Source organism: Theropithecus gelada, chromosome 1 (assembly GCF_003255815.1).
Source record: "Theropithecus gelada isolate Dixy chromosome 1, Tgel_1.0, whole genome shotgun sequence".
Lineage (NCBI taxonomy): Eukaryota > Metazoa > Chordata > Mammalia > Primates > Cercopithecidae > Theropithecus > Theropithecus gelada.
This window is the reverse complement of record NC_037668.1, coordinates 44,786,782-44,813,329: the sequence shown is the minus strand read 5'-3', so window position 1 is coordinate 44,813,329 and position 26,548 is coordinate 44,786,782. Positions and strand designations below refer to the sequence as shown.

Genomic DNA, 26,548 nt, shown 5'->3' with positions numbered 1-26,548 from the left:
AGTAAGTGAATTCTATCGTATGTTAGTGGGGTAGAAAAAGGAACAATGACAGGATAAGGGCCACTAGGAAAATAGGGCAAGGGGCTAATTGCAATTTCAAGTAGGGTGGCCAGAGAAGGTGACGTTTGAGCCAAGACTTGAGTGCCAATGTGGAAAACTGGAGGGAGAATGTTCCAGGTCAAGAGAACAACCAGTGCAGTCGGTGCAAAGGCCCTGAGGCAGGGACATGCCTGGCGGGTTCAAGAAAGAGTAAAGAGGCCAGTGTGGCTGAAATGCAGTGAGGGAGGGGGGAGAGCAGCCCGGGGCGGGGGTGTGATCATAAGGGCCTTTCAGGCATCCTAAGAACTTTGGCCTCTGCTCCAAGTAACGTGGGGAGCCTGGAGTCATTTTGAGCAGAGGAGGAGGACCGCGAACCGACTTGCTTGAACGTGATCACTCTGGCTGTGATGTCAGAACAGACTGTAGGGGATCCGCGAAGAGGCCAGGAGACCTGTGAAGTGGCCACTGCAGACAGGCTGGTGACAGACGGTGGGGCTCAGGCCAGGGTGGTTGCAGTGAAGGAGGGGAGGATGGGTCAGGTTCTGGACATTTTGTGATGCAATACAGCCAACAGGAGGTGCAGATGGACTGGATGAGGGGTGTTAAGAAAGAGAGAAGAATGGAGGCCGCCGCTGCAATTTGGAGCCTGAGGCCCTGGAGGGATGGGGCTGCTCGCAGCTGGGCAGGGAAGGCTGAGGGGGGGTGGGGGTGGGCACAGTGGAGATCAGGAGTTTGGTCCTGGCTTTGCCAAGTGTGATTTGGTGTGATGATGCCCTGTAGGACGTTTGAACACATGATTCTGGAGCTTAAGAGACAGGACCAGGCTGGAAAGCATACAACTGTGAGATGTCAACATCTCCAGCTCCCCTAGGGAATGAGTGTGGATGGAGAAGACAGAAGGCCGAGGGATGAGCCCTGGGGTCCTCCACCAGAGACTCAGGGGAGTGATGAGAGAGAGGAGGAGCAAACGAGAGTACATGTTATTTGCAATTACACAGGGAGCAACGCAAAACTAGGTTTGTAACACACACGCACGCACACACACACACACACATTCTCACACTCAGGGAAAACGGCTGCACTTTGGAAGCAAAGCCTCTTTGTAGAAACACACTTGGTCACTCACAGCAGAACAAGGGCCATGGGCTCTGTGATAAGGCAGGGCTGAGGGCAGGAGCCGAGGGCAGTGGAATAAGAGGCCAACAGACATGGGGCTGGTGCATGCCCCACCTGTGCCTGCAGCTCCGGCTGCATCCTGACATGGCTGCTCCCCTTCTCATGGACATGGGGGCTGTTTGCAAGTTTTCAGTGCCATAAACCACATAGCCATGGATCCCTTGTGCCCATGTCTGTGGTTATTTGCAGGGATGTTGTAGATTCTCTTTGCTCCTCTTTAGTTTTTTAGCAGGACGCTTCATTCTTTTTCTGAGATTTGCCACACCTTGTGTTTAAACGCCCGTCTCCCAACTAGCCTGAGAGCAAGGCCAGTGCCTAGACTTGTCACTCAACACTGGTGGCTTAACACCGTGGCTGTTTGTGTTCCCAGCACCCAGCCCAGTACTTGACCCAGACAGGATCCTGTGAAGATCCCTGAGAACCCGGCCTGGCTGTTTCTTTTGCTGATGGCATTAACCCTTTCAGAGCCCAAAGGGGACCTCTGGGGTTGGGGAGTGAACTCTCTTACACATGGTGACTGGCTCAGAACCCAGGCCACAAACCTGGGAGGAAGAGGCCTCTCTTCCTGTTGAAAGGCAGAATCACCAGCCCAACTCACAGACAGGAAGCAAAGGTGTTCTGAGAGTTGTCCAATACCCCCTAGGCATTTGGGGCCCAGATGGCTGTGGCCACCTGAGCTCCTGTCCCAGAGACTGGCTGGGTAGCCTTCTCCAGGTGATTGCAATGACATCATTTTGGGGAAAAGAATTAGGGTCAGGGGACTCTCCCAGTGGCTCTGAGTCTGGGTATAGTGCAGTGTATTTCTTGCAGCAGATGGCCTAGCTCTTTTGCATTATTCATTCATAAGTACAGTTCATTCCCAGCACTGAGCTATTCATTCAACAAATATTTATCGAATGCCTCCTAAGTGTCCGGCCCTCGCTTAGAAGCTAACTTAGGCTTTAACATAAACGTAGAAGCACACAGGGTGATAACAGACCACCATCTATTAACGCCTGCCATGTGTTTACCTGTCACCAGGTCCTCGGGCTCTATTATTTCTAATTCTCACTATTAAGTGTGGCAACAGGTACAATCTCATCTCTACAGAAGAGTGAAGTACCAGGCTCAAGGTCACACGGCCTCTAGGAGGGTTTCAAATTTGGCTTTATCCAACATGCTATGCCCTGGTGTATCCCTGACCTATGCCAGGCCCTAACATGCATCATCTTTAATCCTCACAGCAACCTTAACATCTCTCCCCATTGTCCAGATGAGGAAACCGAGTCTCAGAGGAGTTAGGTAACCACTCAGAGATACACAGAAGTGGTGATACTTGCATTTAATTTTGCACAGCCTGACTCCTGAGCCCCTGCATCCTTGTCCACTCTGAGGGCTGCACAGCCGCCCCCAGGCCAGGTCATTTGGCTGATGAGTTCTGAAGTCCCTTCCAACACAAAGAACCCTGGTCTCTCGGCTTCTCTGAATTCATGACTTCCAGCAGAACACTGGAGCAAGTCTAGATCATCCAGACTGGCTGAAACTAGAAAATCCCTCCTCCTGTGGATCACCTGAAGTCAGGAGTTCGAGACCAGCCTGACCAACATAGTGAAACCCCATCTCTATTAAAAATACAAAAATTAGCTGGGCATAGTGGTGGGCACCTGCAATCCCAGCTACTTGGGAGGCTGAGGCAGGAGAATCACTTGAACCCAGGAGGCAGAGGTTGCAGTGAGATGAGATCGTTCCATTGCACTCCAGCCTGGCCAACAGAGCAAGACTCCATCTCAAAAAAAAAAAAAAAAAAAAAAAATTCCCTGCTCCTGTGAAGTGTTCATCCCAGAGCCCCCTGCCTGCTGTGTATATTGCAGGGGGAGTCTTTTCTCCTCTCTGTTCACACAGCTCTTCCCTGTTCCCAGCATCTCTCCTTTCTCTCCCTTGCAGAATCCTCCTAGGTTCTGGAGATTCATGGGCACACAAGGGCAAAATCACGACTCTAACATGTGCCAGGCCCTGCACTGGAGCCCATTCATGTGAACAATACACTAACCCAACGAAAGTCAGTCATTGACAGATGAGCAGCACATTAGGGGCATCGACAGGAGATGGAGCCCAAATCTGCATCGAAAGCCTGCAACCTTCCACTCTGCCACCTTTGAGAAAAGGAAGGGGACCAGTCAGATGAAGGCAAATGTCTCTGTATTCCCTTTCTGGAACTGGCTCCTACCCAACCCTTGACACCAGGTGCTTACGTGTCTTCTCTGGCACCCAGGATTTCTCCTGAGGACCATGACCATGAGAATGTGAGTGACATGAGAGCATGGACTTTGCTTTACTATCTCCCTAGTGCTTAGGACAGGGCCTGGCACAGAGTAAGTAAACAAGAAATACTGTATTTTACTGAATTTATGACACTATTTATTTTAAGATACATTCCTTGCTACAGCATCATCTGTTGAAAGGACTTTTTCAACACATTGTAATTGAATTGCTTTTGCATCTTTGTCAAAAATTGTACATGTTGGGGGCTATTTCCAGGTTCTATATTCAGTTCCATTGGTCTGTGCCTGTTCCTCCAACAATGACACTATCTTGATTACTGTAGGTGTATGATAAATCTTAAAATTGGGTAGTATATTAGACTCTTCCTGCCTTGCTGAAAAGAAATACCTGAGACTGGGGAATTTATAAAGGAAAGAAGTTTCATTGGCTCATGGTTCTGCAGGCTTTACAGGAAACACGGTGCTGGCATCCGCTTGGCTTCCAGTGAAGCCTCAGGGAGCTTTCAGTCATGGTGGAAGGTCAATCTGAGAGCAGACATACCTCACATGATGAAAGCAGGAGCAAGAGAGCGAGTGAGCCTGGGGAGGTGCCACACACTTTTAAATTACCAGATCTCATGAGAACTCACTATCACAAAGACAGCACCAAGCCATGTGTTGGAATGATCAGACCCAACACCAGGTTGTGGGGGCGACAAAGTCTGGCAGAGTCAAAGGAATGAGAAAGAGAGTTTTTTGTTTGTTTGTTGAGAGTGTCTTGCTCTGTCGCCCAGGCTGGAGTGTAGTGGCACGATCTCCACTCACTGCAAGCTCCGCCTCCCGGGTTCACGCCATTCTCCTGCCTTAGCCTCCCGTGTGGCTGGGACTACAGGTGCCCGCTACCACGCCCGGCTAATTTTTTTTTTATTTTTGGTAGACATGAGGTTTCACTGTGTTAGCCAGGGTAGTCTTGATCTCCTGACCTCGTGATCCACCCGTCTTGGCCTCCCAAAGTGCTGGGATTACAGGTGTGAGCCACTGTGCCTGCCTGAAAAAGACAGTTTTGAGAGAGAAAGTGGGCCCAGGGGGGTGTTCCGAGTGTGGAGGCTGTGTAGGCACCCCCCCCCACCGGCTCTGGGAACCCACATTTATTGGTGTCCAAACAGGTGGTGAGGATGTGGGGGTTGAAAGGAAACAGTGTATCAAGTCAATGAGAAACATATGGCTGCTTGAGATAATGGGAGTGCTAGAAGCAAGGAGCCAGCAAGTCTAGCAGACAAGCAAGACCTGCCTCAGCTTCTCTCCCAACACTCAGCTTTTCTCCCAACATGCCCTCCTTCTGTTTTGTAAAAACCACCACAGCTATCATTATTATTAGCATAAGGTGGTCTCTCTTTTTTAAATTAATTAAGGCAATTGCAGGCTGTACAGCCCTTAATTGCTGGTTGGTGATCCAGCTTCATTTTTCTTAGCCCTTATTCAAAATGGAGTCGCTCTGGTTTGAATGCTTCCCACGTATCTCCCCTTTCCCTTTTACAAGAGGACCCTCAATCCTAGGGGTTGCAGAAGGTTGAAGGTCCATCTTCTGTAATTTCTTCATGCTGAATAGGGGTGATGATACTCCAGCCTACCTATTAGTGTCCCTTGTATTCAGGGTAGAAAGGAGTTCAGTCAGAAAGCATTGGTCCATTAAGCATCTATAGGTAAAACCTTGGCGCTCCAGCAGTTTCTCAACATGGCAAGTACTGAGGGAACCTGGTCTATGGTTAGGATCCATGGGCCCTTCCAGTCTCCTGTTCCATGGTCGTACACATCTTGAGGGCACCTACATGGTTTATCTCCTGCAAAAACACAAGCATACCCTCACCCCCATATTGGTAAATCTACTGAAACGAACCAAAAACGTTTGTGGCTGTAGCCAGGAGACATGCCATTGCTGAAGCATTTGTAACTCAGCTTCGGCCTCTTTGGTTAATTACCTCGGGGTAAAACTTACCATTGATAAGAAGCAGCAGCCCCCTTCTAACAGAAGGCACAGAGAAAGCAAATTGAGGCTTAAAAGCAATCCTTAAACCTTCAATTTGCACTGTACAGGTGGGTCCACTAGATACTGTGGCTCATGATAGATCTTCAGATGTTTGGTGGACACCCACACAGGCACCTCATTGTCTCCTGGAGAGACACAAGCAAATCCTCTTCCCCATAATATTGTCTTTCCTGTGTTCCAGCCTTTTGTATGTGCATCCCTCCACCGTGTATCTTGTCCAGCCTTTTTATTTTCCTTTGTCAGTGGCCATTGCTCCACCCAAACCAGTTTGGCAGTTAGCCAAACAAGAGGAACAGGAGCCGGACGCTCAACAATGACCACTCCTAAAAATGACACCCCAGTCCGGTCCAATCTGTTTGCTGTTGTAATTCTAAAGGTTCTGATTGGCCATTTTTATCTTTTCCTAGTCCTTTTCCTGAGCAATGTCCCATATTTCTCATCGTTTGTCTACTATTACTACTATATTGATCCATAGGAATAGATATTTCAGCATCCCATTGTTGCAGTTAAGTCTCTACCCCATAAATTGACAGGAATAGATGTAATGATAGGCTGAAATGTCCCTTCCTGACCCTCCGGTCCTTGACATGGTAAAATCAAGGAACTCTGAAAAACTCTGAGGCAGCGCCTACTCCAACAATACCAATGGATGCCTTTTGCTTAGGCCAGTGCTGGGGCCATTGATTTATAGCAATAATAGAGACATCAGCTGCAGTATCTACTAGTCCTTCAAAATCTTTTCCCTGAATAGTAACTGTGCAAATAGGTCTTTTGTCAGACACTTGATTAACCCAATGCACAGCTTTTCCTGCTGGATTAGTATTACCAAAGGCTCCTGTTCTTTTCACTGTGCTGGCTTCCTAGTTTTATGTAAGGTAACGGCAACAACTGAGCAATTCTTTCTCCTGGGGAGGCAGAACACAGAGTCAAGGAATTAATAACTAATTGAATCTTTCCAGTATAACCAGAGTCAATTATTCCCGTTTGTACAGTAACATCTTTTAAATTTAGACTAGACCTTCCAAGTAATAGACCGACTGTTCCTGAGGGCAAGGGTCCCCTAACTCCCATGGGGACCTTCTTTGGTGGCTCCCCAGGAAGTGTGAACTAAAAGATGAGTTACATAGATGCTTACAAAACACAACTGGACATTTTCCATTATTTTGGGATAAACCAAAATAAATTTTAAAGTTTCATTTGCAGATTTCAAAGCTGAAAATGCTTTCAGCAAATTCTTAGACCTTAAGAAAGTGCCATAGATCTTAAGTATATATTGTCCATTGTTTATAAAATCACTTGCCTTTTTGATCTAAAAATTTGAATTCTTGAATTTAATAGGTTTTTCTTCTGGAAAAGTTCTTTGGCATTCAAGTAAAATCAGTACTTTCAGAGTAGTGACCTGCATCACACTGGAGTGACTGCTTTAATTTCTAAATCATCAATTAGTGTAACCCAGGGATACTGATGGCCTTGATACATAATTTAATCTTGTCATTATAGCGTGTGGAAATCAGGCCTTTGTGGGGGCAACATCTGACCCCATTTCTTTTTACCACAATGGTTCCTGCTACAATGTCATAGGCTGTTCGATTATGTTGAAAAAAAAACAGCAGTGTGATGAAAGCAGAGAAAAAAGCAATCAAAACATTTTTGATCATAGCTCGTATAGTGGACGTTGTAATGCTGACATTTGAGAAAGGAATCACTGAAACCCGACTTAGTGCAATAAGCACTGATGTATCTATCACATGTCACAACTTGAAGCCCCACCAGGAACTTCCCTGGGGTAGCTCCAACTGCTCCCCAAATGCAAATTATCTCATAAAAACAAGCTAATAATCTGTATATAAGAGACACAACCATAATTTTCTGCAAGTTTTCCATTGATGTCTTCATCTGTTTTTTCCATTATATAATGCATAGCAAACTTAAGAGATATCCTTTATCCCACTGAGGCGCATAATGCTTAAGACAATGGTTGCTTTTACAAAAAGAGAATAAAGAAATCCACCATCTCTGCCATAAATCTGTGAGTCAAGGATGGAATAACATATTCCCTGCCTGCCTGGTGCCCGGTCTCACTTGGGCTTCGCAAGGGGGCTGCACATCCTACCTTCGTCACTGGAGTGGCTCAGACCTACGCCTGCACCTGAGGAGCCTGGGGTCTCAGGCCGGCAACTGGAGCAGCGGTGCTGATGCCAGCAGCCGTCCCGGGGTCAGACCCCGAGGCCCGAGGGACTGCAGCGCCGCCCGAAGGGAAACTCTGCGAGGGCCGTTGGAGGCTGCAATAGGCGGGGAAGGCAGCCAGGCTGCTGCGCCAAGTGAGTTAGCCGCAGCAGGACTGCCACAGCCACTTGTGCATTTGCTGGGAGTACTCGTGGGCGCTCAGCTGCGCCGGTCTCTCCCGCGGCGCGGCGGCTTTGGGCCCTTGGCTGCTCCGCCTGCTCCGCCTGCTCCTGCAGCCCGGCACTGGAGCTGGAGGCTGCCTCCTTGCGCCTCCCGAGCTCGCGGGGCCGCTCCGACGTGTCAGCAGCAGCGGCTGAGAGAGGCCTGAGGCCTTGGGCCAGCCTGGGGGCTGCCGCGGGGCCATGGGATGGCCGCGGCAGAAGGTCCCGCAGCGAAGGGACGGGCTCCTGGTCCCCTCTGCCCTCCCCGCGCCCGGGAGGGTGGCCTTGGGCCCCCTCTCCCCCAACCATCGTCACCCCAGCAGCACCCCCCCGCGGCACCTGTGACTGCTCCATCTTTATATGCCCTTTTAAAATCTCTTCCAATTCTCACCCATTCATGTAACTCTATAGTACCCTGTTTCGGGAACAATGGGCAAAACTGCTTTACCATACTAAAAAAGTGATAGCAAACTCTTGAGTACTTTTACGCCGCCACTTCATAACAAATGCTTTAAAAAACTTAAATAAGCAGAATGTCTGCTTTCACTTTGTCTCATTGTTACCCTGGTTCTTCCAAGCACTCAGCTTTCCCGCAGAGGTTCTTTTAGACGTCCTCAGGTGTCCTTTGACAATGTATCCTCTGCTTTCACACGCTCTGAGGTTCTTTCACCGGGGTCTTTGTCGTCCCATGTTGGGTGCCAGGAACGTTTGGGGTGATCAGACCCAACACCAGGTTGTGGGGGCGATGAAGTCCCCCAGAGTCAGAGTAATGAGAAAAAGACAGTTTGACAGAGAAAGTGGGACCAGGGGGCCATCGCAAGTGTGGAGGCTTCGAAGGCCCCAGCTCTGGGAGCCCATGCTATTTATTGGTGCTCAAAGAGGTGGTGAGGATGTGGGGGTTGAAAGGAAACAGTGTATCAAGTGAATGAGAAACATATGGCTTCTTGAGATAATGGGAGTGCTAGAAGCAAGGAGCCAGCAAGTCTAGCAGACATGCAAGCCCTGCCTCAGCTTCTCTCCCAACACACAGCTTTTCTCCCAACACCATGAGGGATCTGCTCCCATGATCCAAACACCTCTCACCAGGCCCCACATCCAGCATTGGGGATTACAGCTCAACAGGAGATTTGGGCAGGGATAAATATCCAAACTATATATATAGACAAATTGCTTCTACTTTATTCTTCTTCAAAATTGTCTTAGCTATTATAGTTCCTTTGGCTTTCCATATAATGCTAGAATAAACCTGCCTATATCTTCAAAAACATCTTGCTAAGATTTTGATAGCAATTGCATTAAATCTATATATCAATTTGAGGAAGATTGACGTCTTTACTATGTTGAGTCTTTCAATTCATGAACATGGTATGTGTCTCTATTTAGATGCTTTTTAGATTTCTTTCATCAGTCTTTTGTAGCTTTCAACATGTAAATCTCTTACATGTTTTGTTAGATTTAAACCTAACAATTTTTTTGGAGTGATTATAAACAGTATTGTATTTTTAATTTCTTTCTTTTTTATTTATTTTTGAGAAGGACTCTTGTTGCCCAGGCTGGAGTGCAGTGGTGTGATCTCGGCTCACTGCAACCTCTGCCTCCTGGGTTCAAGTGATTCTCCTGCCTCAGCCTCCTGAGTAGCTGGGATTACAGGCACTTGCCACCATGCCCAGCTAATTTTTTTTTTTTTTTTTTTTTTTTGAGACAGAGTTTCACTCTTGTTGCCTGAGTTGGATTGCAATGGCATGATCTTGGCTCACTGCAGCTTCCACCTTCCGAGTTCAAGCAATTCTCCTGCCTTAGCCTCCCAAGTAGCTGGGATTATAGGCACCTGCCACCACACATGGCTAATTTTTGTATTTTTAGTAGAGACAGGGTTTCATGATGTTGGCCGCCAGGGATTTTAATGGGAATTTAGACCCAAGCTGGCTCAATGTCCAAGACTTTTCCTCCACTACTGGGCAGTTGGATGTGAAGAGCCCATGGCAACTATGTGAGAGAGGCTTTCTTGGTGCTGGTGACAACTGGTATCTGGTCCAGCCAGTGGAGAATAGGCTCAGAATCTGCTTTCCTCCCTGGTGAAAGGAGGCTTCCCCAGCTTGGCAGAGACTAAGTCAAAGGATAAATTTCTTCTATTTTGGGGGGAAACAACCAACTCATTATTTGGGAGTTTGAAGAAGACTTCTCTCCCTGACAATGTTCAAGGATCTTACCCTACCCACTGGAGGAGACTCAAAATGCCACCAGCTTTGGAACTTTGCTTCCTGTTGATGGAAACCTCACAAAGGAGACCTCATATTTTGCAGGGTAGAATTAGTGAGTTCCATAGTTTCTTTTTAAAAAGTTTAGAAACCATTTCCCCCTCCTTACTATAAGTGGATGATAAGAAAAATGGTGGTGGAGGGGGATATGAGTTGAAGGGAATACAAAATAAAAATATTACCTGGTTTCAATCAAATAGTCATTTCCAGCACATAATTTTATTTCCTTCCATTTTTAACAGAATTTTTTATTTCATATCTTACAGATTATTTATTTTTTATTTTTTTTGGAGACAGAGTCTTGCTCTGTCGCTCAGGCTGTAGTGCAGTGGCACGATCTTGGCTCACTGCAACCTCTGCCTCCCGGGTTCAAGCTATTCTACTGCCTCAACCTCCCAAGTAGCTGGGATTACAGATGCCCATCACCATGCCTGGCTAATTTTTGTATTTTTAGTAGAGACGAGGTTTTACCATGTTGGCCAGGCTGCTCTCGAACCCCTGACCTAAGGTGATCCACCCACCTCAGCCTCCCAAAGTGCTGGGATTACAGGTGCGAGCCAGCAATTACGGTTCCAAAACTATTATTAATAGTAGCAATACTGATTTATTTTTTCCAGCTTTCTTGAGGTATGATTGGCAAATAAAAATTATATACATTTAAAGTGTATGAGGCCATGCAAGGTGGCTCACGCCTGTAATCCCAGCACTTTGGGAAGCTGAGGTGGGTGGATCAACTGAGGTCAGGAGTTTGAGACCAACCTGGTCAGCATGGTGAAACCCCCATCTCTACTAAAAATACAAAAATTAGCCTGGTGTGGTGGCATGCACTTGTAATCCCAGCTACTCAGGAGGCTGAGGAAGGAGAATCCCTTGAACCTGGGAGGTGGAGGTTGCAGTGAGCCGAGATTGCACTATTGCACTCCAGCCTGGGAGACAGAGTAAGACTCCACCTCAGAAAAAATGAATAAATAAAAAAAGTGTATGTTTTGTTATACACATGCATTGTGAAATAATTATTACAATCAAGCTGACATATCCATCACCTCACATAGTTACATGTGTTACTGTGTGTGTGTGTGAACACCTGAGATCTAATCTCTTAACAAATTTCAAGTATAAGATACATTATTATTAACCATAGTCACCATGCTATATATTAGCTTTCCAGAATTTATTCATCTTGTAATGGAAAGTTTTACCTTGACTAACATCTCCCATCTTCTCCTACCCCCATCCCCAGTAACCACCATTTCTCGTCTCTGTTGCTGAGTTCAACTTTTTAAAGATGCCAGTTATAAGTAAGAATGTGCAGCATTTGTTTTTATGTGCCTAGCTTATTTCACCTGGATAATGTCCTTCCAGTTTCATCCATGTTGTCTCAAATGGCAGGGTTTTCTCCTTTTTTCAAAGGCTGAATAATATTCCTCTGGGTGTGTGTGTCGTGTGTGTGTATCACATTTTCTTTATCCAATCATCTGTTGATAGACACTTAGGTTATTTCCATGTCTTGGCTACTTTTTTTTTTTTTTTTTTTTTGAGATGAAGTCTTGCACTGTCGCCCTGGCTGGAGTGCAATGGTGAGATTTCGACTCACTGCAACCTCCGCTTCCACACCTGGCTAATTTTTGTATTTTTAGTAGAGATGGGGTTTCACTATGTTGGCCAGGATGGTCTCGAACTCCTAACCTCAAGTGATCTGCCCGCCCAGACCTTCCAAAGTGCTGGGATTACAGGCATGAGCCACCACACTTGACCTTCCCTCTTTTTCCCTACTTTAAAAACTTAAAAGATGCAGTCAAAGCAAATCATGCCTAATTTAATCAATTTCCATAGGTAACGATTACTACAACCACCGTCACTTAGACCACTTCTACTTTCTTGTTTAGCTCTTTGTCATTTCATGGATGATTTTCTTTTGTAGTCATATTTTTTCACTTAACATAAAAGGTATTTGTCACACTGCCATAAAGACCTCAGAAGTTTCATATATTGCATCAAATGGAGGCACCGCAATTTTCCTACTCATTCCCACAGGTTTCTAACATTTTGACGAGCTCGATTCTGATTTTTTGCTATGAAGCATCCCTAATAAATATTTGTGTCTGATTAGAGATACTTCTTTGTTTATTTTCCTAGAGATTGAACTCCTGATATTTGAAACTCTTTTCCAAAGGATGATATCAAACCCCACCTCTATATTTAACACTCAAGGCTGCTCACTTCACCCTGGCCTGTCCGGAAACTTTCTTTTTTGTTTCTGTTTCTGCTATTTTGATTGTGGTGTTTTATGTTCATTTACTGCTTAATGAGATCAACAAATGTTCCTGGTATTTGTCATCAAGTTGTTGATGTTGTAGTTGCTCTTGTTATATGAGAGCAATATTGGTCAGGAGAGATGTTGGCAGGGCTGGGGCAGTGGTGAGGGGCTAGAAGTGGGAGATGGTTAGTGCCAACACCGGGAAACTGGAGCGCTGCAGGCAGTTTGCAACCTCACAGATTCATCACTTTACTTTTTCTGGTTAGGACTGTGATCGTATCCTTCCAACGGCAAATTGAAGGTTGAACCTGGAGCTATGTTCACGTAACATTGCCATAAAACTTGTACCTTGGGCTGGTTTGAAATAACTCTGACTTCTCACATTCTCCTCTGTCAGGCTTGAGTGATTCTCTTTGCCAAAATTTATTTGTTCTGTGATTCACACTCAGCAGAAGTCATGAGGTAGGGCTGGATCATGCTGTCCCAAGGGTGTTGGCAGAGCTGCCTGTTTAGTTGGTGATTAGTTCTTCTCTTCCCAGGTGTCCCAGACTTCACCAAGCTTTCCTTCTTGCTAAGCAGAGTTACCCAGGCATCTTCAGCTGCCTTTAGAATGGTTTAGAGTGAACATGCCTCTTGGTCCTATAGTCCGGGACCCAGAAACCATGATGGAGAAGAGTTAGGCATGGGGTTGCTATATCTCCTCTTACTTTAGTGCTCTCATCCTATTTTTCACTAATCAGGGCCTCAAATGGCTGTAACATACTATTTGTGCACCCCTCCTCCATTCAATTTCTTCGGCACTCATGTGCCAGGCCCTCTTTCCAGGTCTCAAGAAATTCAGGCCTCAATTTTTCTGGAATGTTCTGATTTCAAATATGCTGCCCCCAAATAATATTTCCTCAGATACCTTTGTGCAGAGAATGGTAGGTCCTAATGTTCATGTTCCCAGCCAGTGACATTGACTTTGGTGTGCTGAGCCCTCTGCAGGCTTCAGGCTGAGCTGCTGACATGCACCACCTCATGTAATTCTTTTTTCTTTTTTAAGAGATGGAGTCTTGCTCTGTCGCCCATGCTGGAGTGCAGTGGCGTGATCTCGGCTCACTACAGCCTCCGCCTCCTGGGTTCCAGCGATTCTCTTGCCTCAGCCTCCTGGGTAGCTGGGATTACAGGCACATGCCACCACGCCTGGCTAACTTTTGTATTTTTAGTAAAGACAGGGTTTTGTCATGTTGGCCAGGCTGGTCTCAAACTCCTGACCTCAGGTGATCCGCCCGCCTTGGCCTCCCAGAGTGCTGGGATTACAGGCATGAGCCACCGCACCCGGCCTCACGTAATTCTTATTTCAACCCCATGAGGAAGTCATTATTGACCCCATTTTGTAGGCAAGGAAACAGGCTCAGAGAAGAGGAATGACTCAACCAAGATCGTACAACTGTTAGCAAAAGAAATCAGGACTTGAACCCAGATCTAGCTAATTGCAAAGCCTTAACCATAAGGTTTTGCTGGCCAAATACAGGGGGAGATAAAAGATCCCAGACCCTCTGATCTTCTGGTTTAGATTCATTCAATAGACACCTGCTAAGCACCCCTCTGCTGAGCACCCCTCTATCCTAGGCACTGGGGACACACAGAAACAGAACCAATAGAACATATAGATGTACAGATATAGATGTAGCTAGATATCTATCTACATCTATATCTGTATGTTTGTATATATGGAGTGGGGGAGAGAGAGAATTCAAGGAATTGGCTCAGCTCACATGATTGTAGAGGCTGGCAAATCCAAAATCTGTTAAGTAGGCCAGCAGGCTGGAGACCAGGGAAGAGCTGATATTGCAGCTCAAGCCAACAGGCGTAGAACTCCAACTCCCTCTTCCTTGCGGGGGTGTCAGTTTTTTTTCTCTGGAGGCTTTCAGCCAATTGGACGAGGCCCACCACAAACGAAAGTCATCTGCTTTACTAGAAGTCTATTGATTTAAATGTGAATCTCAACCAAAACACACCTTCACAGCGACATCCAGACTGGTGTTTGACCAAACATCTGGGAGCTGGTGGTCTGGCCAAGTTGACACAAAAAAATTAACCAGTACCAAACACATAGTTTAAGGCAGGGTTCCTAATCCTATGGGGTCATTTAGCCTTTTGAACATTTAAAGGAAACAGTCAAGATGCCCTTTGCTTTCCTCTTTTTGCATATGGGGAAAATGAGGCTCAGGTAGAAGCTGTAACTTGCCTTAAGCTACAGGCAAGTGGATGCAGAACGAAGGCAGGGGCTTCCTCTTCTGACTCCAGTTAGCATTCTTCATCTTCTGGGAGGTTCTTAGTTTGGGCTCCCCCAGAAGGCAATTCTGAGACAAAGATTTGTGTGCAAGTGGCTTATTGGGAGGTGCAGGATACACAGGTAGAGAGTGGGAAAATGAGTCAGGGAAGGAAAGAAGCGAATAAAGGGTCTGTTAATGAGCTGATTACCACCTGTGGGTAACTGAAGATCACCCCGCCTGAGGAGTGCTAGAAGTAGGGTGAAGCCCATGCCTCAGAGTTAGCCCAAGGAGCAAGGGAGCTGGGGCATTTATACTCCCACTCCCTTCTGCAATTGGCTGAGGGCTGCTCCAGGTGGTATTAGTTCCCTGGCGCTTTGGTCAGCAGGCTCCAGTGGTCAGAGAAGGCCTCAGGTAAACAGTGCAGGTGCTGGCACTTAGAGTCCGGGTCTCTTTGAGCTGAAGGAGGGGTTGTAGGAGGAGTGGGTGGGCACACATGGCATCTTCTACAGGCTGGGGGAGGGTTAACACTCCTTCCAGCAGCAGAAGACAGCTGGGAACACACTCTCCTGAAAGACACACATGGAATTTTCTGTGTACAGTTGGACGGATTTATGGACCCATGGACCCCACCTGGGGACCCAAGTTTAAGATTCTTGACTTGAATCTTCCTCTGGCGACTGGTCCTTCCTCTTTTCTCCACGCCCATGCACCTGCGCTCCCCAGGAAATAGGCAAGACTTCATTGACACAGCTGCCATCCACCCACATGTGCCCAGGAACTTTTCCAGGAGGCGGCTCAGTGATGGCATCCTGGTGTGGTCCCCCACTGTGCAACACCCTGCTCTTCCCCAAGCTTCCAGCAGCTGGCCCCCTGCCAGCCCACCCCCAGTACCCCCACCGTGGGTTACTCAGTCCTCTGCAATCTGCCCGCTGGAGGCCAGACCTCCTCTTTGTCCCATCAGTGTGAACAGTGTGGAGTAACTGGATTAATTCACATACATATGCATTCATGATTGCCTTTGTATCTGTGTGCAGCTTCTAAAATTGCAAAATATACATCTGGAGGAGTGTGTAAACATATGTGCATTTATGGGATAATACTAAACTGAATACCAAGTAAACACCACCAAGGTTAAGAAATAGAAAGTCTTCAGTACGCTTTTTTTTTTTTTTTTTTTGAGACAGAGTCTTGCTCTGTCACCCAGGCTGGAGTGCGGTGGCGAGATCTCCGCTCACTGCAAGCTCCGCCTCCTGGGTTCACGCCATTCTCCTGCCTCAGCCTCCCGAGTAGCTGGGACTACAGGCGTCCGCCACCACACCTGGCTATTTTTTTTTGTATTTTTTAGTAAAGACAGGGTTTCACCATGTTAGCCAGGATGGTCTCTATCTCCTGACCTCATGATCCGCCCGCCTCGGCCTCCCAAAATGCTAGGATTACAGGAGTGAGCCACCTTTGGGGATATCTCCCTGACTACATCCCGCCGCCCCCCAGAACTAACAGTTACGCTGACTTTTGTGATCATCATTCCCTTGCATTTATGGTTTATACTTTATTGTTATTTTCATTGTTTTAGAGACAGGGTCTTTCTCTGTCGCCCAGGCTGGAGGGCAGTAGTAGTGCAATCACAGCTCACTGCAGCCTTGCACTCCTGGACTCATCCTCCCAACTCAGCCTCTTGAGTAGCTGGGACTACAGGCACACACCATCATGACTGCTAATTTATTTTATTTTATTCTTTGTAGAGACAGGTTCCTACTATGTTGCCCACACTGGCCTCAAACTCCTGCTTCAAGTGATCCTCCCGCGTTGGCCTCCCAAAGTGCTGACATTATGGGTCAAGTGCATTGGTTACTGTTTAGTTTTGCCTGTTTTTGTCTTTATGTGAATGAAAGCACACTTTATTCCTTTATGGCTTGCTTCTTTCACTCAACATGGTGTTTGTGAAATTCATCCATGTTGATGTATGTTGGAGGCTGAAGGAGTGAGGGTCATGATCAACTCAGTATACCACTGGAGGCTATATGAGTAAACAGCAAACTGTGTTCATGAAAGCAGAATGTTGGCAAACTGACAAACTGCGTCTGCCACCCAGAAGGACTGCCAAGGGCAGTCGCGACCCAGGCTCAAGTGTTTCTTGTTATAAGGTGTAATTGAAGCCTGTTAGTAATAATGTGAACCTGTGATCAATTAAGCAGCTGCCCAATCGTTGCCTCCTCCTCCCTGCTCTTTCTACCCAGCGAATGAGAAGGGCTGTGGAAGCTCAGGGGCTGCCTTGCTCGCTAGAAGCAGGGAGCTCTCTTCTTCCTGCCTGGTTCCTCTTCCTTTATAATAGTTTCTTTTGTCTTAAGTTTTCATTTCTACGTTCATCCCTTCATTCAGTCTCGTAATGATGGTCTCAAGCAGTAACAGTAGTAATTGCTACAGTGATGGTCTCAGGTAGTAGCAGTGGCTGTCAGCCACAGATGTGTGAGTCATAAATTGTTCATCTTTATCACTCTCTAATATTCCGTTGTATGAATAGACCACAATTTAGTTATTTGTTCTACTGGTGATGGGCACTGTTTCTAGTTTTTGGATAACATGACCAATGTTGCTATGGATATTCATGTCTCCTGAGGCAGAACAAGGGTTTCTCTAAATATTACCTAGGAGTCGAATTTCTCGCACTGGGTGTAGGCATTTTCAACTTCAATGAGGAGCACAAACTGTTTTTCAGGGCTGGTACCAATTTCATTCCCATCAGCAGTTGTGAGGGGTCTGGCTCCTCCACATCCTTGCTACCAGTTCTATTTTGTATATTTATTTTTTTCCTAAGTGGTGAGCATGTAATAGTGTGCCACTGAGGTTTTAATTTGAATTTCCCTGATAACTAATTAGGTTGAATACCTTTTCTGTTGGATTGTTTATCTTCTTTTTCTCATGTTTATTGAATGATTGGAGCATTGTTTGTACATCTTAGATACTGGTTCACAAAGAACAAAATGATAGAAAGGAAAGAATGATAAATTTAACTATTTTAATATATTATTAACGCATGTAATATAATTAATAAAAGTAAGAGCTTCTGGTTTTTGAAAGAGTAGAAATAACTCTGGTTAACAGAGTAGAAATATAAACCACAAACTAGGAGAAAATGTATTTGTTACACATGCAAATGATGACTGATGAGTATATAGGATTAATAAACAACTGCTATCATTCAGTAATAAAATGTCTTGCCCTCTCTTTTGTGTAATTGGTCTATTTGTCTCTGCATAAGTTCCATATTGTCTTAATTACTGTGGCTTTATAATAAGTCTTGATATCTGGTAGAGCAAGTTCTCTTATCTTTTCATCTTCAAGGATGACTTAGGTATTCTTGGCTCTTTGCACTTCTATATAAATTTTAGAATCACCTTATAAATGTCCTTCCCTTCCTGTCCAGTCCCTCCCCTTCTCATCCAGTGCCTCACCTTGCCTCGCCCCGCTTCCCCTCCCCTCCCCTCCCCTCCCCTCTCACATGTGCACACACACATACATACACGCTGTAGAAATTCTGATTGGATTTACACTGATTTGTAGGTCTTGCAGAGAATTGACATCTTTTTAATATTGAGCCTTTCAATCTATGAACATGGCATATCTCTCCATTAATTAGGTCTCCTCTAATGTTTTTTCAATACAGTTGTATAGTATGCTCCATAAGGTTTTTGCACATCTTTTGTTAGATATGCTGTTTTTTTACTTTTTGATGCTATTATAAAAGGTATATTTCAAATTTGCCATTTTCTATTTCTTTTTAGTATATAGAAATGTAGTTGGGCCAGGTGTGGTGACTCATACCTGTAATCCCAGTACTCTGGGAGGCCAAGGCGGGAGGATTGCTTGAGGCCAGGAGCTCGCAATCAGCTAGGGCAACATGCGAGATCCTGTCTCTACAAAAAAACAAAAACAAAAACAAAAAAACAAAAAAATTAGCAGGCATGGGGGCACACACGTGTAGTCCCAGCTACTTGGGGGACTTAGGTGGGGGAATTGCTTGAGCCCAGGAGGTCGAGGCTGCAGTATATTGTGACTGAGCCATTACATTTCAGCCTAGGCGACAGAACAAGACCCTGTCCCACAAGAAAAAAAAATACAATTGATTTTTGTATATTGGTTTTATAGTGACAGCCTCGCTAAACCCTCTTTTGAATTCTTCTGCTTTGTAGATTCTTTTGGATTTTCTGCATATATGATAATTCCTTTCTAATCTTATAACTCAATGGCAAGAACCTTCTGTTCAATGCTGATGAACAGTTATGATAATGGGTATTCTTATTCTGATCCTAGAAGGAATGGTTTCAATACTTTATCATTAAGAATAATTTTTGATGTGAGTTTCTTATAGATCAGTAGTTCTCAAACTTCAGTGGCACTAGAATTACCTGAAGGGCTTTATTGAAACACAGACTGCTGCTCCCCCAGCCTCCAGAGTTTCTGATTCAGAAGGTCTGGGTGGGCCTGAGGACTTCCATTTTGGACATGCTCCCTGGTAATGCTGATAATGCTAATGCTGGTCTGGGGACCACACTTTGAGAATCACTATTGTAGCTTTTTTTTTTTTTTTTTTTTTTTTTTGAGATAGAATCTTGCTTTCTCACCCAGGCTGCAGTGCAGTGGCGTGATCTCGGCTCACTGCAACTTCTGCCTCTTGAGTTCAAGCAATCCTCCTGTCTCAGCCTCCTGAGTAGCTGGGATTACAGGCACGCGCCATCATGCCCCACTGATTTTTGTATTTTTAGTAGAGATGGGGTTTTACCATGTTGCCCAGGCTGGTCTTAAACTCCTGACCTCAAATGATCCGCCCACCTCAACCTCCCAAATTGCTGGGATTACAGGAGTGAGCTAGCATGCCCGGCCTATAGCTATTCTTTATGGGGTTAAAGAAGTTTCTTTTCACTCTTAGCTTAAGTTTTGTTTAAAAATCATAAATGGCAATTTTATTAACTTTTTTTCTGATTTATTGAGATGATCATGTAAATTTTTTCTTTGATCTATTAACCTGTTGAATTGATTTTCTAAGATGCAACTTTCATTCCTGGGATCAATTTATTCTGATCTGATATTGTATAATCTGATGATTTTTGAATTGAGTTTGCTAATAGTTTTGTTTACAATTTTTGCATTTATGGGTTTATTGTTATGTCTATAGGTTTTCTTTCTTATTCTGTTCTTGTCAAGCACAGTAACAAACTCAGGTTACATGCTAAAAAAAGAAGCTATTACAGTTATTATTATGGTTTTACAATTATACTTATCATACCATGTTGCTACTGTCCGTTTGCCCTGCTTCTCTACTAACCTGTGAGCTTCCTAAAGGCAGACTCCATATCTGCTCACCCACTTCTGTATCCCCAGAATCTGCTGCTGAGCTGGATACATAGTAGGGAAAATTGTGCCCATGTAAAATAGGTGTGAGGATTAAGTAGCTACCCTGGAGAGGATGAAGAAGGCACTAAGCTTGCGGGGGATAGAAAATGAAGAAATAAACATTTGTTAGGTTCTTACTGTCTGCCAGGTACTGCTCTAGTCCTCAAACACCCCATGAAGGTAAGCATTATTCCCATTTTACAGATAAGCAAATGGAGGCTCAGCCATAAGAAATCTCCCATCGAATTTGGTCTTGCAACTGCTTCTTGGCCTTTTGGCTAAGAGCAAATGTAGAATTTGCTCTTGCAAGGTGGTTGAGCACACTGACCACTCCATGTTCCTTTATAAAGGTCCATGTATGATGGGAATCATTTTGGCATGCTGCCTTCCTTCTGATAATGAGAATTAGGTGGTTGACTCTGGTTCTCTTCTTGCATGGGCTGCTGGGAAGCTCTGATCCTAATTATAGCTTGGTTCTTATGGTCATATATTTGTCCTTTACTGTGGGTTTTATTTTCTGGATTTTTTTTCTGTTTTGTTGTATTATTATTATTGTTGTTGTTATTATTTCGAGAAAGAGTCTCACTCCAGTGCCCAGGCTGGAGTGCAATGGTGTAATCTTGGCTTACTGCAATCTCCATTTCCCGGGTTCAAGTGATTCTCCTGCCTCAGCCTACTGAGTAGCTGGGATTACAGGCACCCACCACCATGTCTGGCTAATTTTTGTATTTTTAGTAGAATGGGGCTTCACCATGTTGACCAGGCTGGTCTCAAACTCCTGACCTTAACTGATCCACTTGCCTTAGCCTTCCAAAGTGCTGGGCTTACAGGCGTAAGCCACCGCGCCCGGCCTTGGTATCTTAATTAAAACAAAAAAAAAAATTAATCATCAGCTTGTTGAATGTACTCTTAATATAAGTCACCTCAACTCCATAGAGGAATGTGCCAAGGGAATTAAAAAAAAAAAAAAACCAGTAAGTAAATGTGCTGATTGAGCTGTCCAGTAGCCTCTTGGGGAGCGTTACTCACATAAACACTTACTTCTGAACGATGCCCTGCCCAGCCCTGCTCAGGTCCCTGCTTGCTGGAGCACTGGAAACTGCCCGAGGCAGCTGTAATTTCTGTGATTGAGATGTTTTGGGTTAAGATAATTGGCATTGAGATGCAGTTTCTCAGAATGCCAAGACTTATTTAAAGACCCAAGAAGGGTTCGGAAAAGAAACTATGGAGCTAGCTTTAGTGCTGGCTTCCAGTTCTTGAAAGACAGCATTGCTTCAGAGAGCCAGCTGAGCCGTGGTTTCTTTCCATCTGCTGGTTCAGGACACACACATCCACCAAGCGCCCACGCCAGCAATGTTCAGCCTGGGTTTCTGAGTGTGCATTCCTTTCCAGGAACTCGGAAGGTGACCCTTGCCCCCTGACATCCTATCAGGAACCATCTCAAATCCTCACCACCAACTTAACAATGAAATGCTGTGAACCAGGAGACCCAGGCCTGGGGCCCAGAATTGGGGGGATGCACTTGGGGGAACAGGGATCCCAGCCGTCTTCTTGCCCCAAGCCTCAAAAAACTTGCCCACTGCTTGACTCATCTGTGAGTCTTGGGGGAGTGGCCACTGGCCCATCGTGGTGGGCAAATGGGGGATACACATACCTGCTTTGTTATCAAAGCTTTGCTGTAGTCAGGCTTTTTTGGGGGGGGGGTTTTAGATGGAGTCTCCCTCTGTCGCCCAGGCTGGAGTGCAGTGGCGCGATCTCGGCTCACTGCAACCTCTGCCTCCCGGGTTCAAGCAATTTTCCTGCCTCAGCCTTCCGAGTAGCTGGGACTACAGGCGCCTGCCACCACGCCCAGCCAATTTTCATATTTTTAGTAGAGTTGGGGTTTCACCATGTTGGCCAGGATGGTGTCGATCTCTCGACCTTGTGATCCGCCTGCCTCGGCCTTCCAAAGTGCTGGGATTACAGGCGTAAGCCACCACACCCGGCCTATAGCCAGACTTTTTAAGTGTCCAGTTGCAACTTTCTAAAACCGTATTTGTCACCAGGAAAAAGTGGGTAAGAGACTCCCTGGGTGGCAGTGCAGAAAAACCAAGTGTTCAGAGCCAAGCACACCTGTCTTTTTCGTTTACTTGGGCAAGCTGCGTCAAGTTATATCCTTCCCTGACAGATAGCTGCTGTTGACTGCCAAGCACGAGGCCGAGCTCCTCCCTGGACCACCTCTTAATGCTGTTCACAATGGCTCCCCAAGATACGTACCACTACTAGCCCCATCTTACTGACAAGGAAAGCAAAGTTCAGAGAGGTTAAGTAACCTCCCCAACGTCACACAGCTGACAAGTGGCAAAGCCAAGAAGCACACCCTGGCAGTCTGGCCTCAGAATCCATGCTTTCAACTATGCTGCAGCCATTGCCACTTACTGTCTGGGCACACAGTCCATGCTCAATAAACAGCTAATGAATTAATGGGAGTGTACTTGAGAGTCGGCTCCTGGTTCCACCTCCCATTTGCGAAGCTCTCATTTGTGGGCAGTGGGCAGGTACAGGCTGGCAATCAGCCTCACCCTGCTTCCACATTGGCATCTCCATTGCTTCATTCCCACTGACAGGGAAACGGAAAAGATGGAAAGAGACATTTCTCCAAACACCTTCATCAGTCACCCTTGATGGGCCCTTTTTTTCTGCTTATACTGACTCATTCGTCTCTCTCCAGGAAACTACTTGCTGTGACTGTTGATCCGTGGTTGAAACACAGGACTGCAGGATGAATGTGCTGGGAGTGGGGTGAGAGGGCAGGCAGAGAGGAACCTACAGGGGCTAAGTCCAGCTCTGTATGGCCACAGCTAGGAGAGGAAGGCTGACTCTCAATCCCTAAGGATAGGATACCACGAAGTGAGCAGCAATAAAACTGGAGCTACAAACTGAGGGTTCAGACCTGGGGTGCCTCCCTTGGGGAGAGATTTTATTTTTTTTTCCCTGGCCCATTCTTTTTCTCTTCTGAGTCAGCAAAGAACTTCTTCTCCCTCTTCTACAGCATGGATTTGACTCTAGGAGGCGGCTGCCCAGGCGAGGACCATGTTACCCAGAGCCCCTTGCATCCAGATATGGCCACTGAGTTGTTCTTGCTGATGGACTGTAAGTGCAAGTCATGTGTGTCTCTTCTGGCCCGACGTGATTAAGAAGCAGGTTTGCTTTCTCCGTCTTTTCTCTTCTCCTTTCTGCTGGCTCGAGGTCAACATCCAGGGTGATCTTGGAAGTCACATTTGGAAAACAGCAGGGCCTCTATTAGCCTGGGTCCCTGAATGCCTGTGTGGAGCAGAGATCCCCCATCCCACCCTGATACACATGCATACTTACCATTCAGACCTGACCAGCCTTAAAGGGTCAACACGAGCAAGAAATAAACATATATTGCTACTGAGCAGTTATACATGTTTTAGTCTATTTGTTAGAGCAGCTAGCCTACCTGAGTGAGTGAGTGTTTCCTCCAGACTGATCCTTTCCCTTCTTTTCCCATGGCTCCACCATTCTTCTTGTTCATAAAGCCAAAAACCATCTAGATACATATTCTAGAGAGATTCGTGAACACCAGGAACATCCCTAAGAATGTTGACAGCAGCATTGACTATTATGACAAAAGAATGGAAACGACCCACGTGCCTGTTGACAAAAAAGTATGAATAAATTGTATATAATAAATTCCATTCATCTGGCCCGGCGGTGGCTCACGCCTGTAATCCCAGCACTTTGGGAGGCCAAGGCAGGTGGATTGCTTGAGCTCAGGAGTTCGAGACCAGCTTGGGCAACATGGTGAAACCCCGTCTCCACAAAAAATACAAAAATTAGGTATGGTGGCACACGCCTCTAATCCCGGCTACTCGGGAAGTTGAGGTAGGGGGATGACTTAAGCCCAGGAGCTGGAGGTTGCAGTGAGCTGAGATTGTGCCACTGCACTCCAGTCTGGGTGACAGAGCCAGACCTTGTCTCAAAATAATAATAATATAAATTCAATTCATAAAATGGAATGCCTTGTAGCAATAAGAAGGAATGAATTATGGTGATGTACAACATGAATGACACTAATACGGTGCTGAATGAAAGAAGAGAGTCACAGAACACCAACATTAACATGGCCCTATGAAAAAATTTCTAACAACAGGCAAAACTAAACAGTATGCAGTTCAGGGATACTCACATGGGGAAATTATAAAGAGGAGTAAAGGAATGATAAATGCAAATTTCAGATGAGTGAGAATCCCGGGTATGGGAGGAAGTAGGAAGCGCCCCCATAGGGTTGCAGAGGGGTTTGGAATGTTCCCTTTTTAGAAGAGAAGATGCTGAGAGTACACAGGTTTTCTGTTGTTTTGTTTTGTTTTGTTTTTTTGAGACAGAGTCTTGCTGTGTTGCCCAGGCTGGAGTGCGGTGGTGCGATCTTGGCTCACTGCAAGCTCCGCCTCCCAGGTTCACACCATTCTCTTGCCTCAGCCTCCCAAGTAGCTGGGACTACAGGTGCCCGCCACCATGCCCGGTTAATTTTTTGTATTTTTAGTAGAGACAGGGTTTCATTGCATTAGCCAGGACGGTCTCGATCTCCTGACCTCGTGATCCACCCGCCTCAGCCTCCCAAAGTGCTTGGATTACAGGTGTGAGCCACCACACTCAGCCAGCCAGAGTACACAGGTTTTCATTCCATAATTATTCTTTAAGTCATTCAGAAACATTATAAAAAACTTGGTTTGTATTCATGATTTACTTCATAATAAATCAATGAGTAAATAAATCTCCAAATCTGGGAGGGACTCTTGTCCCTGCCCTTTCCCTGTTCCCCACGTCCTGCCCAGCAAGCCGGTCGCTTCTGGTTTCCCCACAAAGAGTGAATTGAATGCAGTGGCTTCTCTTCAGCTGAAATAGCTGCCACCTTCTGACTTGTCTCCCTGCTCCCATCCCTCAACCTAAAATTTCATGCTAAACTTTTCCCCATGCAGAGCTTTCTTTATTATTATTTTGAGATGGAGTCTTGCTCAGTCTCACCCCAGCTGGAGTACAGTGGTGCGATCTTGGCTCACTGCAACCTCTGCCTCCCTGGTTCAAGCGATTCTCCCGCCTCAGTCTCCCAAGTAGCTGGGATTACAGGTGCGCGCCACCACGCCCAGGTGATTTTTTTTTTTTTTTTTTTTTTTTTTTTTTTTTGAAACAACGTCTCACTTCATCACCAGGCTGGAGTGCAGTGGCATGATCTCAGCTCACTGCAACCTGTACTTTCCAGGTTCAAGCGATTCTCCTGCCTCAGCCTCCCGAGTAGCTGGGACCACAGGCACGTGCAACCACGCCTGGGTAATTTTTTGTATTTTTAGTAGAGATGGGGTTTCACCACGTTAGCCAGGATGGTCTCGATCTTCTGACCTTGTGATCCACCCGTCTCGGCCTCCCAAAGTGCTGGGATTACAGGCGTGAGCCACCACGCCCAGCCAAATTTTTGTATTTTTAGTAAAGACAGGCCATATTGGCCAGGCTGGTCTCCAACTCCTGACATCAGGTGATCTGCCCTCCTCGACCTCCCAAAGTGTTGGGAGTACAGGCCTGAGCCACCTCGCCCAGCCCAAAGCATTCTTTGAAACAGGGTAGGCTGGGTGAGTTAGCTCATGCCTGTAATCCCAGTGCTTTGGGAGGCTGAGGCAGGTGGATCACTTGAGGTCGGGAGTTCGAGACCAGCCTGACCAACATGGAGAAACCCCGTCACTACTAAAAATACAAAATTAGCCAGGCGTGGTGGTGCATGCCTGTAATCCTAGCTACTTGGGAGGCTGAGGCAGGAGAATCGCTTGAAACCAGGAGGTGGAGGTTGCAGTGAGCCGAGATCGTGCCATTGCACTCCAGCCTGGACAACAAGAGCAAAACTCGTCTCAAAACAACAACAACAAGAACAAACCAAAAAAACAGGGCTGCAGACTGGTACTCATCTGAGGCCTGTTAAGAACTGCTCACAGCAGGTGAGCAGCAGGCAAGTGGGCGTTACTGCCTCCTGTCAGATAGGGGTGCCATTAGATTCTCTAGGACCCCGAGCCCACTTGTGAACTGTGCATGCAAGCAGTCTAGGTTGCATGCTCCTTATGAGAATCTAATGCCTGATGATCTGAGGTGGAACAGTTTCATCCCGAAACCACAACCATCCCCACCTTCCCTATGTCCTGGAAAATTGTCTTCCATAAAATCGGTCCCTGGGCCGGGCGCGGTGGCTCAAGCCTGTAATCCCAGCACTTTGGGAGGCTGAGGCGGGTGGATCACAAGGTTAGGAGATCGAGACTATCCTGGCTAACATGGTGAAACCCCGTCTCTACTAAAAATACAAAAAAAAAAAAACTAGCTGGGCGTGGTGGTGGGCGCCTGTAGTCCCAGCTACTTGGGAGGCTGAGGCGGGAGAATGGCGTGAACCCGGGAGGCGGAGCTTGCAGTGAGCCGAGATCACGCCACTGCACTCCAGCCTGGGAGACACAG

The 26,548-nt window shown here is 46.1% G+C and overlaps 1 pseudogene; it reads right to left on the bottom strand.

Annotated features, from left to right (window-relative positions):
• Positions 1–6,944: 6,944 nt before the first annotated feature.
• Positions 6,945–8,198, bottom strand: LOC112624073 (annotated as a pseudogene).
• Between the last annotated feature and the right edge of the window lie 18,350 nt (positions 8,199–26,548).